Genomic DNA, 15,885 nt, shown 5'->3' with positions numbered 1-15,885 from the left:
TTTGTATTCATAACTGGGAGCCAGATATCATTTGTTATTGTCACAAAAATTTTTTATTTAACTTCTCATTCTTCTGAAGAAGATACCCTTAGCAGTATCGAAACGTGGCTCTAGCGTTGAAGTAAATCAATGCCTGCAACTGAATGGCTGTGTATTTTCTTATGTGAAAATATACTCAAAGTTGCTGGTAAGAACCGTGTTGAAGATTGTGAATCAGAAATGATCGTGAAGTGTACCCAACGTCACTTCAGAAAGTGAAAAAAGCTGCTTCCCTTTAATACTAAAACAAATTGACTGTGGATATTGATTGCAGGCAATGCCATGTTAATATTAGATACGGCCGAGCACTGTGCCCAGACCAGTGAACGCTAGGACGTGTTTCTGGGAAATTTCATTTGATTACCACCACTCTCCTCAGCAGGGAAGAATACGTTTCCCCTAGGACTGGGAACCGACGGCTATCTGTGGCCGTTCGCTCGCCCATCATGGTCTGAAAAGCCCTATCGCGTCAGTGCCGCTGAAGTAAGAGAGGTATGCTTGCTTCTGCTTATGGTGAACATCGTCATCGAATGATGTTCTCAGGTGATAGCGTAACACTGTAGCAGTCACTTATATAGTAGTTTTAGATTGTAAGTTCCTGCATCTCAGACCGCTTTGGTCGCAGGTTCGAATCCTGCCTCGTGCATGGATGTGTGTGATGTCCTTAGGTTAGTTAGGTTTAAGTAGTTATAAGTTCTAGGGGACTGATGACCTCAGATGTTGAGTCCCACAGTGCTCAGAGCCATTTGAACCATTTTTAAACCTGCGTTTCAGTCAGACGTTTTTTGTTTCTAATATTTCTCTGTGGCTACTTTCCGGTTCTCACTCGGATTATACATTTTTGAGGCTGCAGAATCTGCACCAGCTGTATCGGTACCGCTGTTAATGAGCCTGTAGCAATCACCAGAAATCGTTAACTTCGCTGTTCCGCATTTCCATCTCAGAAGTTGTGTATGAAATTCACGGTTTTCTTTCGACACTGGTGACAAATTTGCCCCTCGGCTTCATGGTTGCCTTTATAGTATTCGTGGTAAGCGTATGGAAAGACTGTCAGTTTAATTCTTTAAATGTTCAGATCACCGTATTTTTAACCTCAAATTTGTTATGTGAGATATTAATTTTAATTACTTATTAATTACAGAATTAACAATTAGAAAGCTGAGGGAGAGATTACTTACAAATGCGACGTGAAATAGTACATGTTACCCCCTCTAGTGCATGCTCCCCACTTCTGTTCCCCTTTTTTTGGAACCGATGTTTTGTTACCGACAAATGGCGTATTCTTCTTGAATGCAGTGAATGCATTGCAGTCGCAAATATTTGTTGAAAATCCATTCGTAATGATTAATTTATAATATAATATAATATAATACCTATTTCGCAGTTCGTATTTTTTTTCTTTGAACCGACAGCTAGTTTCTGTGTTGCACAGGAGATGGTGCGCCTGCATGGGTGCTTCCCTGTAATAATTCTTGAAATGCATAAGCAAGGCGCCCATTTGGGCGTTGGTGATATCACACCAAGCTCGCGTGAAAAAATGGTAGATGCATGCAGCAGGAAAGATTGACTTCGGCACCTTTCCTTTTGGGCTACTCTGAATTCAGTGTTTAATGGCGAATGGATGCATCGTGTTAATGTGTCTGAATAATATTTTATCCACCGATTTCGCTAAATGAGTGATAGTAATAGTAAGGTTATAGCAAGTGTTTTTATTAAATCGTTCCCCTCACGCACTAAGAGATACAATGGCTTTGAGAAAACATGAAGCAAGACTGGAAGCATGTGTGATACTCCTAGGAAGGCAAGAAAGAAAACCTGCACAGGAACATCTGACATGACTAAGAAAATGTACATTTAAATATTAGATACTATAATCATCCAGTTAAACGTCAGGTTTATTTCAATGTCTTACTTAAGGCTTATTGAAATGTTTGATTCAAAGAAGTTCTCAATCTTTGCAGACGTGTTTCCCGAAAAGGACATATAAGGGAAGTTTTTTGATGTTTTAAAATTTGAAGTGAGTGCTATGTTTACGTCACAACATTTTTGAAGCCAAGTCTGTGTAGGAAATACCAAGTTACCTGCATCAAAATGAACTCTGTAACTTCTGTGAACTGATGTTAACAATACCGGCGATATTAGCAGAACGCTCGTTTTCCGCAGTGAAAAGAATAAAGGCATTAGGAATGCACAAGGAGAATGTTCGCACTCTCCATCATGTCCAAAGAAAAGGATCTGTTGGTGCAGATGAAAGTTCGAAACTGATTGTTAGGAGTTCTGCAAGGAGAACTTCAGCGCGGATTCCCACTGTAGATAAAACCACGGTGAGTGATCTACCTCACATATGCCCACGGCTCCAACTGATAGGTTGCATGGTGCATACCTTACCGACGTCTCCAGGGTACGCCACTGTTTCCGATCCATTCAAGTATCCAGTCACACGGTCCATTGATCAACCAATCGGAGCCAGTAGAGGTAGGTTACAGGTGGTGTTCAAGCAGATGATTTCTCCGCGCTGACCGCGCTGCTGAAGCGGGAAGAATCCTGCCGCGACGACCACCTACTACTCGGACCCGCACCTGCCTACAGCGTCTCGCCCGCCGGCGTACCGGCGGCGACATCAAAGCCGGGAGCGTCACACGGCCTCGATTTATGCGCCGCCTACCCACAATGGCGCTTCGTTTCCTTCGGCCTGATTGGTTTCAAGGCTACGCGCGCTCACAGACCAGTATTTCCCCAGGTTATTTATTTCCGCCGCTCGGGAACCGAAGCGGAGGCGCCTTGACCTTTCGTTGTAGTAGTGCGCCTCCTTTGACACTTAATGCCGGAAAGCTCTGCTTCAATTACGTACTGTCTGCAGCGGGTCAGCAGGAGCGTGTTCCTTACCAAGCTGTTGGCCTTCCTGGGTGTTTCACACGGCAGTCAGCCAGCATGGAATTGCGCCAGCGGAACAGTTGTGTCAGCAGTCGTAAGACGGAGTGCGTATGTGCGTAAGGAACTAAATCTGCTGTTCTCTTTTTGAATAATAACTAATTAAGCTTGTAGATAGTGGAGGATAAGGAGAAGCGGATAGTATCTGACAGAGCATGACCAACTGGAGAGCGATCATACGACTTACATAATTTGTATATTTAAGTTTTGATCGCAAAGTTTTTGAACAGAATTACCGGTTTTGGCTATGTAATAGTCATCTTCAGAAACTCTCATTATGCTGCAAGTGATAACCATATAAAAATAATATGCATAAAAACAACTTCTGCTGTTTTTACATTGTTATGACGTTGCAGTGCAGCACAATGCGAGCTTCTGAAGCTGCCTATCCCATAGCCGAATCTAGCAATTCTGTTCAAAAAAGTTTTCCATGAAGGCAATAAAATAAACAATTAAAAGGAGAAGCAGTGAGATAGCTATATAGGAAGCAATAACAAACAATATTAATGACGTAAGAAATTAAGTGTGCAAGGGAAGAGAGATTTCTTCAGCTACATTGATCTCTTATTTTCAGCTGTCGTCCAAGAAGTAGTTTCAAAAATCGTATTTTCGGGCCAAAACACTGTATCTGAAATATATGCAATAGGAAGAGAAGAATGATAGTTGCGACATTTTTAATCAGATGACGATGTGACGAAGGATGTTAGAAAAGAAATGGCCATTTAAGCAACAAATTAACATTGTAAAGAAAAGATGTGGAAAGGGAACGATATAGGGGGGATGAGTCAAAGTACACGAGGCGAATTAGTTAGTTGAATGAGAGAGCGTGAGAGAGAGAACATTGTAAACGCCACTGTAGCGTCTGGAGATAGTCTTCCTCATTATTTATTTATGCATTTATTTCATCTAGTAAGATTAAGCCCTTAAGGCCCTCTGTGACATTTAAACAGACTTACCTAGTCAACATTACTATATGTAGAGTTCAAGGGCAATACACACCACCTGATTAAGTAGTTCTAAGGTCTAGGGGACTGATGACCTCAGAAGTTAAGTCCCATAGTGCTCAGAGCCACACCACCTGATCATTAGTGAACATTGCCCACAAATAGAAAAGTGTTTGTCCCAAACGCATTATTGTTAACAATGACACGTTTTGCCATTGTCATGGTTTGGCTTTCTTATGACTATATTTGACGACTGGTGTCTTTGTTTTGACGCCATCATACCAATCGCTCTTAAATATGATTAATGCGGTCGCCGCTGTTCATCATAATCTGAAGATGCGGTAACAGGGCGAAACGCGTCATTATTACTAGATCACTTGTAACGAGAAGTGTTTTCTGTTTTTGGATCATTCAACCACTGTTGCTGCATCAGGCCAAAACGGAGTGGAGCAGTGTGTATTGGACATTAGTTCGGTTTGTGTCGACTGATTCTCTATATAAAGGCTTGAACTCTGTTGAAGACACTTTGAATGAGATATTTGAATGTCTGTGGACGAATGGCAGCCCATACTTCCTCAAGACCAGAAACCAGACAAGCTAGTGACGTTGGAAGTTGGTATCTGGAGCAAAGTCGACTCTCTACCTCATTTAGGAGGTGTTCCATTGGGTTCAGATTGGGACTCTGGGAAGTCCTGTGCATTTCAGGAATGTGACTGTCGACAAAACCATTGCCTCAGAGATGATGATGATGACGATGTTTGGTTTGTGGGGCGCTCAATTGCGTGGTCATCAGCGTCCGTACGAAGTACCAATTTGTACGCAGTCCAATTTGTACACAATCCAGTCTAACCACTGTCACGAATGATGATGATGAAATGATGAGGACAACACAAACGCCCAGTCCCCGGGCCGAGAAAATCCCCAACCCGGCCAGGAATTGAACTCGGGACCCCGTGATCCAGAGGCAGCAACGCTAACACTAGACCAGGATCTGCGGACTGCCTCGAGATGCTACTTTACGACAGGAACTGTTTCTCTACAGGACTCAATAATAAAAAGTCTTCATATCCTTCCACATTATCAAATTAGTAAGCGCTTTAAGGAGACTACACCTTAACCACGAAAAACACAAGCACATACTGACACCACCTCCCTCCGCACTTCGCTGTTGGCTCCACAGACGTTCTCTAGCAGTCGTATATTACGTTTCACAGTATTGCCACAGTGAATAGTTTGCTTCAACACTGTGATTCATGACTCGTTGTCATTCAGTAACCAGTGCATTCTTTAGAAAACCTTAAACACCGCGTAACATTGGCTATAGAGAAGTGTGGTGTACGAGGAGCTGTCGAACGTTGAACTCCATTCTTTGCAACTCCCTACGCACAATTATGGTGCTAGCTACATTACTGGCAGCACTTTGGAAATTACGAGCGATTCTTTCTGCGAATTTCATGTGATTTTCTTCAACCGGCCTTCACAACGCTTCACAGTTCCTGCCCGTCAGTACAATAAAGTCTGCATGGTCATGGTTCAGCTGTGGTTGTTTTCTCGAGTTTACACCTCACTGTCACACCACAAACAGTCTTCTTTCAGCTTTATAAGGGCTAAAATGTCAGATAACCTTCGATGATTAGTTCACGTTCGAAGTCACTAAACTCTACTAACCGGAACATTATGCTGTTGCTGCTTCTCTACTGATAAGAGAATACTCCCCACCTCCTTTTATACTGGTGGTCTACTTCTCGTGATATCTAGTGTTTAATTTCGCATTACATTAGGTGTCTGGGTCGTTCTGATTAGATAATATATAGTAACGAAATTAATTAAATTAATGAAATTAAAATGAAGACCTTGTAAACGGTTATCAGTCTCCTCATTACACTCTTGTCGAATGAGAGTAATGACATCTAATGGGACTGTGTGATACCAGTGCAGAAGGAAGATGACTGGTCAGTGAAAGAGTGAGGAATAATAAAGTAGATTGGCAAATGATTGGGAGGAAGATAATGCAAATATCAAAGATGTGGAAAGCATAGATAGTTTAAAATAGGGTAGAACCACTGGTTTTCTGTTGTATTGATCTTATTCTTTCACAAACAATCAAGGAAATATCGAGTAGTCCGTATGCTGAAATGCACCATACGATAAACTAGTCGTGATCTATAGGGACTAAAGCATAATTTGTATTCAGGGGCCCTTTGTCTAATGAGTAATTTGCATAAAAATTACAAGCCTCTTAGAACAATCTCACTATTTATTAAATGTATTAAATGTACGTCAGCTATCAGAGGCGGCGCTGTTAGAAATGCTATGTTACTTATTGGGAGTACAGTACCTAATTTTTCTACACGCAAAATCAGATTATTCCTTTCCGAAGTGCACACAGTACCGAGTGAAGGATGCCAGAATTCACTGCAAGACAGACAACTATGGAACACTGCAATTACAACGTTGCACGAAGGCTCTGTGGCATCCTAACTCGCCGATCAGATTTTATACACGCAGAGTCAGCTCGTTCACACAATCGCATCAGCACATGCATTCTTAACCTGCTTTCCCACACTCATTTCTACACATTAATCAGGGTCACACAGAGACAGTGGATCTCGGACCACTGATGGCACAATATGGCTTTCATGCCAAAACTCAAATAGGTCTCCTATGCAATGTACAGCAAAACAGTTTGTATATTTGTAATATATACTTTGAATTTCACTGATAATCCTGATAATAGCATTCCATATTCAGATTAATATTTACCATATCTAACTATGAATGAAGTCAGCAATCAGGGAAAAGGAGCGTGGGCTAAATACGTAAATCTTAAACACTTTTAATCCTGCGAATAGGAATATTTTCTTTCAGAGAATTATGAGATAAGTTTTCTCCACTGATCAGCATTATACAAATATGAACATGGTGCGAGATAGTAGCAACATGCAAGAACCCCCATTCGTACTAAACTTCAAGAACTGTCTCTGTTTAGCCTATGAGTCCGTAGATGGTGGTAGAAGGGTGTATAGTATAACTGGCCACATTTTTCCACCCGAGTTTTGCGATAATGAAGCCAGTCCGGCCTTGGACTGACTTAGTGAGCCACCGCGTAGGAATTCCCCCTACCTGTTATGTGGAGATGCTCTCGTAATTTTATGTCTTATTACAGAGACGTAGCGGATTCTGAAAGTGCAATACTACTGTCTATGTTTTACGTAATGAGGCGGGCAGAAGTATTTTTATGTGAGTAATTTTTACACGGGATGCCATTATGGTGTGTTTATTTAAGAAAGACCATAAAATGAAATTGTTCACACTGATCATAAGCTAAATATTAACGGTGCGAGAGCATGGTCTACCGCATGACTAGATCGAAAGGCATCCTTTCGACGATTGCCCACTATGGCGCACAGTCCGTAACTTGAGCGTACAATCGTTGTAGTTCGTATAAGATCGTACATCTTCGGTTGTGCCAAAATTATCCTTTTATTTATCACCATCAATGTTTCCTGACACTGTAAAATTACTGAAAGCTAGTATTTATCATTTGTAGACTCCTCATAAAGTCTGGGTTGCAAAAGGTAACTTTTAGTGGCAAATATTTGTTAATAAAAATTACTTGATTCATTCCAGAATAAGTGTACTTTCCCTACGATCTCTTTGCTGACGTCAAGAGCTAGCTTGGGAACCTACCGCTCGCTCCTTACTCTGTAAGTACTGCATAGATGATGCAGTCACTTCACGTGTGTCAGGTAGCAAAACTGGAAAGTAAAATGCGCTCTTATCTGCAAATGAGTGGTACCTCACAAACGTCGATTCACAATTAGATTTGTTCACAAAGGTGATGTGTAGCTGCTGTCCCTCATCCACTTTCATGAGCAAAAACAACTCCCTTGTGAGTTGTAGCATAACTAGAGCTTACTGCATCAAGCGTCTGTTTTTGTACTAAATTTTGTTGTCCTCGCTAATCGCTGTGGAACACGGTAACAGACTGTCTTATCAGTGTCAAAGATGAATAAGTACTGTTCTGCAAGGCGTTTTGTGCACTACTCTCCTAACTACTCGGTGTAAAGTACCGTGTCTGACAAAATGTTTACATACAAGTACGTGGCACAAGTTTAGTGCTTCACTTAATAACAAACAATTTGATGTCTAGGCTCGCCATACTTCAAAATTAAATGGCACATTAGGGAAAAAAATCCAATGTTTTGTGCACTACTCTTCTTTACAACTCGAACAATAATGTGCTGACCACTCGGTCTAAAGTAGCATGTCTGACAAAATGTTTACATATGTGGCACACAGTTTAGTGCCTCACTTAATAACAAACAATTTGAATGACTAGGCTAGCTATGTTTTAAAGTTAAATGGTACATTAGGAAGAAGTGCATCCAACTGATATAACTGCTACTACTGCCTCAACGATTTCGTTAGGTTACTGTCGAAATGATGCTTGTGGGTATTGCTATATAACAACATAAAATATTGGTATGTAATAACAAATGACAGCGGGTGCTAAAAATTCTGCCAGAGGATAGAAATACGTAGTGCCGTATAACACAAAAGTATGAAATATGTAAATAAACAAACAAATGCTTGTTTTGAAATCAGAGAGAGAAGATGAATGTTCTTGTGGCTCAACAAAATAATGAGAGCTTTCAGACTGACAAAGAATTTCTACAGTGCTTTGAGAAATTAAAGGGTGAACCTAATTCGCATAGAAAAGTGCTTGAAGATCTAGAAATTGGCGTAAATAAGCAAGACACGAAGAGACTTAGAAACAAAATAAAGAAGTGTGACTGTCTGAAAACCAAATCATTGCCATGGTGATGAGACAGCAGAAGTATGACAAAAAAAAGTTAAAGCTAATTACGCTGCTTAAACATGGTGCTTCGTGATGTGGAGCGGAGGAGGAAGGAAGGAATAAATTTTTTGTCTTAGTGCATATCTGTAGAAGATCACAATAAGTTTGATATTTCATCTGGAGTGCTGATTGAGTGTGTCGAGATAATGTGTTCCAAATCAGTTTCTGTGCGTCAGTCAGCCAGCAGTTATGTGAAATATGTAATATTTTATATCATTGTTTAGTATATGGTCTTTCTGACGTGTCCGAAAGAACAGACACTACGCAGAATCCGCAGCTGTGAAACATTATGTGCAAATTGCAGCAGCTGACAGCAATGGTCCCACTTCAATTTACATGGAAATCTAATACATAGAGTGCATAATCTATAGATTATGAGTTGCATCCTTGCCTCCTCACATTAAGTGTTGCTGATGGCAGTTGGTGGCCGCTCGTTGCTTTAAACCACTTTATGATATGTTTAAGCTCTTCCGCCGGGGCCAGAGAGCTGCTTGTAAAGTTTGTGGCTGCGTTCCAGGGTCATAAGGAACGTGCAGTTGGGTGAGCAGTCTCGGTTGCCGATCTTGGTAACTATACTACTGAATACTGTAGTGTGGTCAATCTCATATTTCTCATATTTCTTTTTTTTCGAATTTATGCTGATTCTTGATCGCTTGTTTATGTTCGGCAGTTACTTAGAAATTTTGTCTGTTTGATATACCTCGGAATGGTACGCGGAGTGCTTGAGGGTATTTCGTGGCTAAAACCAAGATAACTGGATAACTAACAGAAGAATTGCTCAATTTCCAGAGATGAAAGTCAAGTATTTCATACACAAAAGCAGTAAACAATCCTTATAACATTTCAAAGTTTACAACTACAGTTAAGACTCACCATTTATATACATCGTGGCAGTTTGCTTTCCTCTGTCGCTTTCCTAAGTCACATCCGATAGTACTTTCGATTCTGAACAATATTTTATGTTTTTTCCTCACGCCAAATGATATTTTGTCTCTTATCTTGTAGATAGTCTCTAGCTATGAAAATCTTCCATTTTGTCGACGACGAGGTCATTAAAGACGGATCAAAAGCACAGATTAGGGGACGGGGAATGGAAACTAAACTTGTCATTTAAAGATAAATTTGCCGTCAGCGATTTAGGGCAACCGTGAGAAACTTAACTGTGAACGGCTGGAAGGGAATTTCAGTCAACATCTCTGGAATACTACGCTGTGTGATAACCGCTGCATAACCAAGTTCGGTATTTTACATTTATCTCGTGATGTTACTCGCCTTACGGTAGTTCAGCTCTTAGCTTGTGGTTTTACATGGTGATATTGGCTAAGTAGATGCACTGATAACCCCCACCCCCCTCCCCTCCCCGTCCCCGCACTTACGAGGAACAACAGTAAGTTTCTAAATATTACCACAAAAAAAAAGAAGAAAGTTACGTTGTTCTTCGAGCATCAGGGCCTTACTTACGATTCCCGGTTTTTCATACAGAGATGGAGTGCCATTTCGCACTATGACATTTCACCTTTTTTGACCACATTTGAAGCGTTTGCTACACTTTACCACTGAGTCATATGATGATACACTGCTACCATACACTTCTACCCCTCGGCATCGTTTTTCCAGTTCAGATGCAGAAGATGAATTTCTGCATGATGCTTCACCTTAAGGGTGGCTGCACCGTTTTATTTTGGCTGGTCTAGCGGCGTGATATGATCCTATGTTGCGGGGATTTCATTGTGTAGTGGTTCTGTAGACATGTACCTGAAAACAGACAAAATAATTGACTACTCAACTGTTTATTTCGACGTGATAATTAAAACTTAATGACTACCCGTATACAACAAATACAGCAAAATTCTCTTCAGAAGAAAGTTTCGTGCTTGACACAATGCGTGCGAGGCAGAAATTTGAGGAAATTACTAAACTGAGAATAATCATTGTTTATTCATTTATCCCTTTACAGCTCCGTGGCTGTGGATTGAATTACTAGAAGAGGCACAGTAACCAGTCACTTTTTTGTATAGCTTCTTTTTACGCAGAGATGCGATTCGGGTTTTCATCCAGTTTCAGCATGCGCAATACATTTGGATCTTAACCTATACAATCGTTGATCCAAAAATTCTTTTCTTCTGCAATGGCTTTTAAGTTTTGGTTGGACTCATATAATTATTATTGACATTCACTCTAGTATTTCAGAATCCTGCAGATAATGTTAACATTAATTAATCCATTTAAACATTCATGTCTGTAGTTTATCTACCACGGGGAATGGATCAAGAATCTTTTTCAGTCTGTGTCTTTCGCTCACACTCCCCCATCCTGCGCGCTTCTGCAAATGTTAAAATTTTTGGTTATGGTGAGACCACTCGCAATATGGTCCTAATATTAACTCCCCTTACTTGGGCAACGGTTTATTGTACTGCAATGCTAAAATTTGGCCCTATATTTTGATCTCATTGCGTTTTTCAGTTCACCTCTTTCTCTATGCGAAATATAGGGTTCCAATTCTCTCAGAATATTCATAAATTACAAGAAATAACTAAAATGCATTCGGGAAACGCTCTCCCAGGCTGTGACTAAGCCAAATCTCCGCAATACCGTTTCTTCCATTGGTTCAAGTTTCACAGGAGGACTTCCGTGAAACTGAGAGGTAGGAAATTAGGTACTGGAGGAAGGAAAACTGTGGGTCGGGTCGTGAGTCGGGTTGGCTCAGTCGACAGAGTGGTTGCTCGTGAAAGGCAAAGGCACTGGTTTCGACTCATCATCCGGCATACAGTTTTAATCTGCCAGGAAGTTCGATGTCACCGCTCTCTCCACTGCACACGGAAAAAATAACAAAGACTATCACTAAGCAAATACATTCAAATAAATAAAAGATTGCATTGTAAGTTATTAATCCTCCCACTAGTGACTTCATCCAGCCATTCAGCCACGTTTTTCATACATTCTTATACCACCTATTGTATTATTAACAGGAGTAAAGTTAAAGTATGAACGGTCGTTATAGGGTAACCGATTCGACTTTATATCTTGAGAATCATGAAATTGGGATGTAAAAGTGAGTATGAATAGTCAAAGCAGTTTAGCAAAAAATAGCTGAAGAAAATAAATAAATCGCCAGGTCCTGATGGGATTCCAATTCGGTTTTGCAGAGAGTACTCTACTGCATTGACACCTTACTTAGCTTGCATTTATAGCGAATATCTTGCCCAACGTAAAGTCCCGAGCGACTGGGAAAAAGCGCAGGTGACGCCTGTATATAAGAAGGATAGAAGGACGGATCCTCAAAATTACAGACAAATATCCTTAACATCGGTTTGTTGTAGGATTCTCGAACATATTCTCAGTTCGAATACAATGAATTTCCTTGAGACAGAGAAGTTGCTGTCCACGCATCAGCACGGCTTTAGAAAGCATCGCTCCTGCGAAACGCAACTCGCCCTTTTTTCACATGATATTTTGCGAACCATGAATGAAGGGTATCAGACGGATGCGATATTCCTTGACTTCTGGAAAGCGTTGACTCGGTGCCCTACTACAGACTCCTAACTAAGGTATGAGCATATGGGATTGGTTCCCAAATATATGAGCGGCTCGAAGACTTCTTAAGTAATAGAACCCAGTACGTTGTCCTCGATGGTGAATGTTCATCGGAGGTGAGAGTATCATCTGGAGTGCCCCAGGGAAGTATGGTAGGTCCGCTGTTGTTTTCTATCTACATAAATGATCTTTTGGGTAGGGTGGATAGCAATGTGCGGCTGTTTGCTAATGATGCTGTGGTGTACGGGAAGGTGTCGTCGTTGAGTGACTGTAGGAGGATACAAGATGATTTGAACAGGATTTGTGATTGGAGTAAAGAATGGCAGCTAACTCTAAATATAGATAAATGTAAATTAATGCACATGAATAGGAAAGAGAATCCCGTAATGTTTGAATACTCCATTAGTAATGTAGCACTTGGCACAGTCACGTCGATTAAATATTTGGGCGTAACGTTGCAGAGCGATATGAAGTGGGACAAGCATATAATGGCAGTTGTGGGGAAGGCGTCGTCTTCGGTTCATTGGTAGAATTTTGGGAAGATGTGGTTCATCTGTAAAGGAGACCACTTATAAAACACTAATACGACCCATTCTTGAGAACTGCTCGTGCGTTTGGGATCCACATGAGGTCGGATTGAGGGAGGACATAGAAGCAATTCAGAGGCGGGCTGTTAGATTTGTTACTGGTAGGTTTGATCATCACGCGAGTGTTACGGAAATGCTTCAGGAACTCGGGTGGGAGTCTCTGGAGGAAAGGAGGCGTTCTTTTCGTGAATCGCTACCGAGGAAATTTAGAGAACCAGCGTTTGAGGCTGACTGCAGTACAATTTTACTGCCGCCAACTTATATTTCGCGGAAAGACCACAAAGATAAGAGAGATTAGGGCTTGAACAGAGGCATATAGGTAGTCATTTTTCCCTCGTTCTGTTTGGGAGTGGAACAGGGAGAGAAGATGCTAGTTGTGGTACGAGGTACCCTTCGCCACGCACCGTATGGTGGATTGCAGAGTATGTATGTAGATGTAGATGTAGAAGGAAGAAGTGAAATTACGCGAGAACAAACAGGAACTAAAACCATGACAGACGAAAAGAATTTCTGAACCAACAGTTGCGTAGTTTAAAATAAGAAATTATTACGGAAGTTGAAGATGGGTGAAAATCCGAAACGCATCCTTGCGTAAAATAAACTGTACTAAAAAGTGTCTGGTTGCTGTATTTCCTCCAGTAAACATTTTTCCCTTTCGTCGCTGCAGCGCTCAGAACTGCATTGGCGAGCATTCGTGCGACTAGAGTCCTCGACAGTGGTCGCAGGTGTCCGCTGCCATATGTGTGTGTGTGCTGTGTGCGCTGGCAGGGCGCCTAGCACGCGTGCACTATTCGCGGCGGACATATGGGCACCCGGATGCCCGCGTTGCGTCCTTGCTCCGCGCGCGATGCGGGCAGCCGACCTTCAGGCGAAGCGACGACACCAAGGCCGCGGCGCGCGCGTTTTGCTCCTGGCCTCGGCGGCATGCGTGCGCTGCGGTGCGGTGCGGTGCGTTACGGGCGGAAGTGCGGCGCCCGCCCGATACAAGTCGGGGCTGGCCGCTGCTCCGCGCTGGTTACGTAGCCACGCTGACGTCGACGCCGCCGGCAGGTGTTCGCCTCTCCCGCAGAACTGGTTTAATGTCAGGGACTCGCTGGCTGCGCCCGCGTCGCGGTTGCAATTAACATACGCAACGACCGGAAGCTCTTATGCCGGGTATCCTTCGAGCTTTACGGCCGCAGCAGTAAAAAATGGCGAGGAAACGGCGGAGAAGGGTACAGTTTTATTGTTTTGAGGTGGAAATGGGGCCGTTTAACAAACTCTCCCTATTTTCTCGGCTCGTGCATCAAGATTCGCGCGAGAGAAGGAACTTCCCGTCTCGAATCGTGGGAGTGGGATATTCGGGTAATGAGAATCTGTTTTAATTGCTCGCGTATAACTACATACGCGGCACGTAAACTCGCAAAGCATTAAACGTAGTTTATCTGGATGTACCGAGTGGAAAAAGAAATAACTTTGTCCCGAAGATGTTGTCGGCCTTTCGTGGCAGCCTAACCTAAACAGCGAAAAAGATCATTGTAAAAAATCAGTAACGAGTTCGAATAAAGGTAAACATGGTCAAGCCTGCGGGGACGTTCGACAAAGCCTCAATGCCGGTTACCTGTGGAAGTGGCAATTAAAAGTTAAATCGTGTCAGATACGCTATCTGCACTCCTGCCCCAAAAAACTGTGGTTCATTAAATACGTCTTGCACATCAACCTGCCCAAGTGCAATTCTCCCAGTGGCTTCTGATTAAATTGGCATCGACTTACGTGTAAACACATTTATTTCGCCAGATGCGGTCTGAATCATCCTGTTCCCGTACTTGAACATGCTCCATTATCCATCATAAATTCTTCTTCAGTACGATGAACAGCCATTGCATAAGGTTAAAATGCATGTGTTGTATGCAGTTTTGGTGGCGACATAAACAATGGGTTTTAATGCCAGTACTGTGAAAGCGTGCGATGCCGCACATATTATTTCAGGGATGATCGGTGCTTACAGGGTTGCAGCGACTGACTGATGCTTGTAACGGCGCCAACGACGGCTGTTGTGTGTTTCCTTACAATCAGTCAGCGCTGATTATTTTCTACAGCCAACAGTGTCAGTTATGAACAATCGGGCAATACTGTCTTATCTTATCGGATAAGCCGTTCGTGCATAGTGTAAACTGTAACGTTACGATAGCAAGACATTTGATCTTGGGTGTCTTTGGTTTACTGTTAGGAGAGAGTGGAATAAGACCAGCATGGCGAGTGAGTTAAGGCTAGCGTGCCCAATGAAACTGTATTATTGAAGTTATAAAAGTAGTCTGGATGTTAGGCAGATAAGAAAAGATGTCTTTTTTAATGACTTTATATCTAGAGTTTGACTCGAGGCTAGACTGCCGAATGTAGTATTGTGACTGTCGGAAGATAAAAGTAGTCAGAGCGCTACGTATATGAAAAAGGTAAAAACATATACAGGGTGATTCCTTGGTGATGTTACAAACTTTCAAGGATATTGGAAAAGGATAACTGTATCAATATGAGGTAAGGGACCCCTGTGCGGGAACAACCGAGTCGAAGTTATAAGCGAAAATCGTTCTGCTACTCCTGACGGTGGATCTCTTATATTTTAAGTTCGTCGGTTTCAACATTTAGGCAGGAGACAGTACGGATCAAAACAAAACAAAACAAAAAAAAATCTCAACTGAACATGGGCCACTAAAGTATGCATTTTAGAGGCCATGTTTACTAGACAAAAAAGGTCCATTCTACTCTTATTCTTCAAACCAAATAAAGTACGTGGCTCTAAAAGGCAGACATTTTGTTATTCGCAGAGATATAGCATTTTTCTTTCCACCAGTGCCAATTTTCTTCATCTCTGAGTAGGCCTAATCTTTACACTCTGCTTCCAGTATTTACTGAATACACTCTAATTAATGTATTTCGCTACAACTGTTGTCGTCGACGGCTCCCTCAGGTACAATGGAAGTTATTTCCTGAAGTTTTGTTTCCTGTTATC

Source organism: Schistocerca serialis, chromosome 6 (genome assembly GCF_023864345.2).
Source record: "Schistocerca serialis cubense isolate TAMUIC-IGC-003099 chromosome 6, iqSchSeri2.2, whole genome shotgun sequence".
Classification (NCBI taxonomy): Eukaryota; Metazoa; Arthropoda; class Insecta; order Orthoptera; family Acrididae; genus Schistocerca; species Schistocerca serialis.
Note: the sequence above shows the minus strand (reverse complement) of the source record.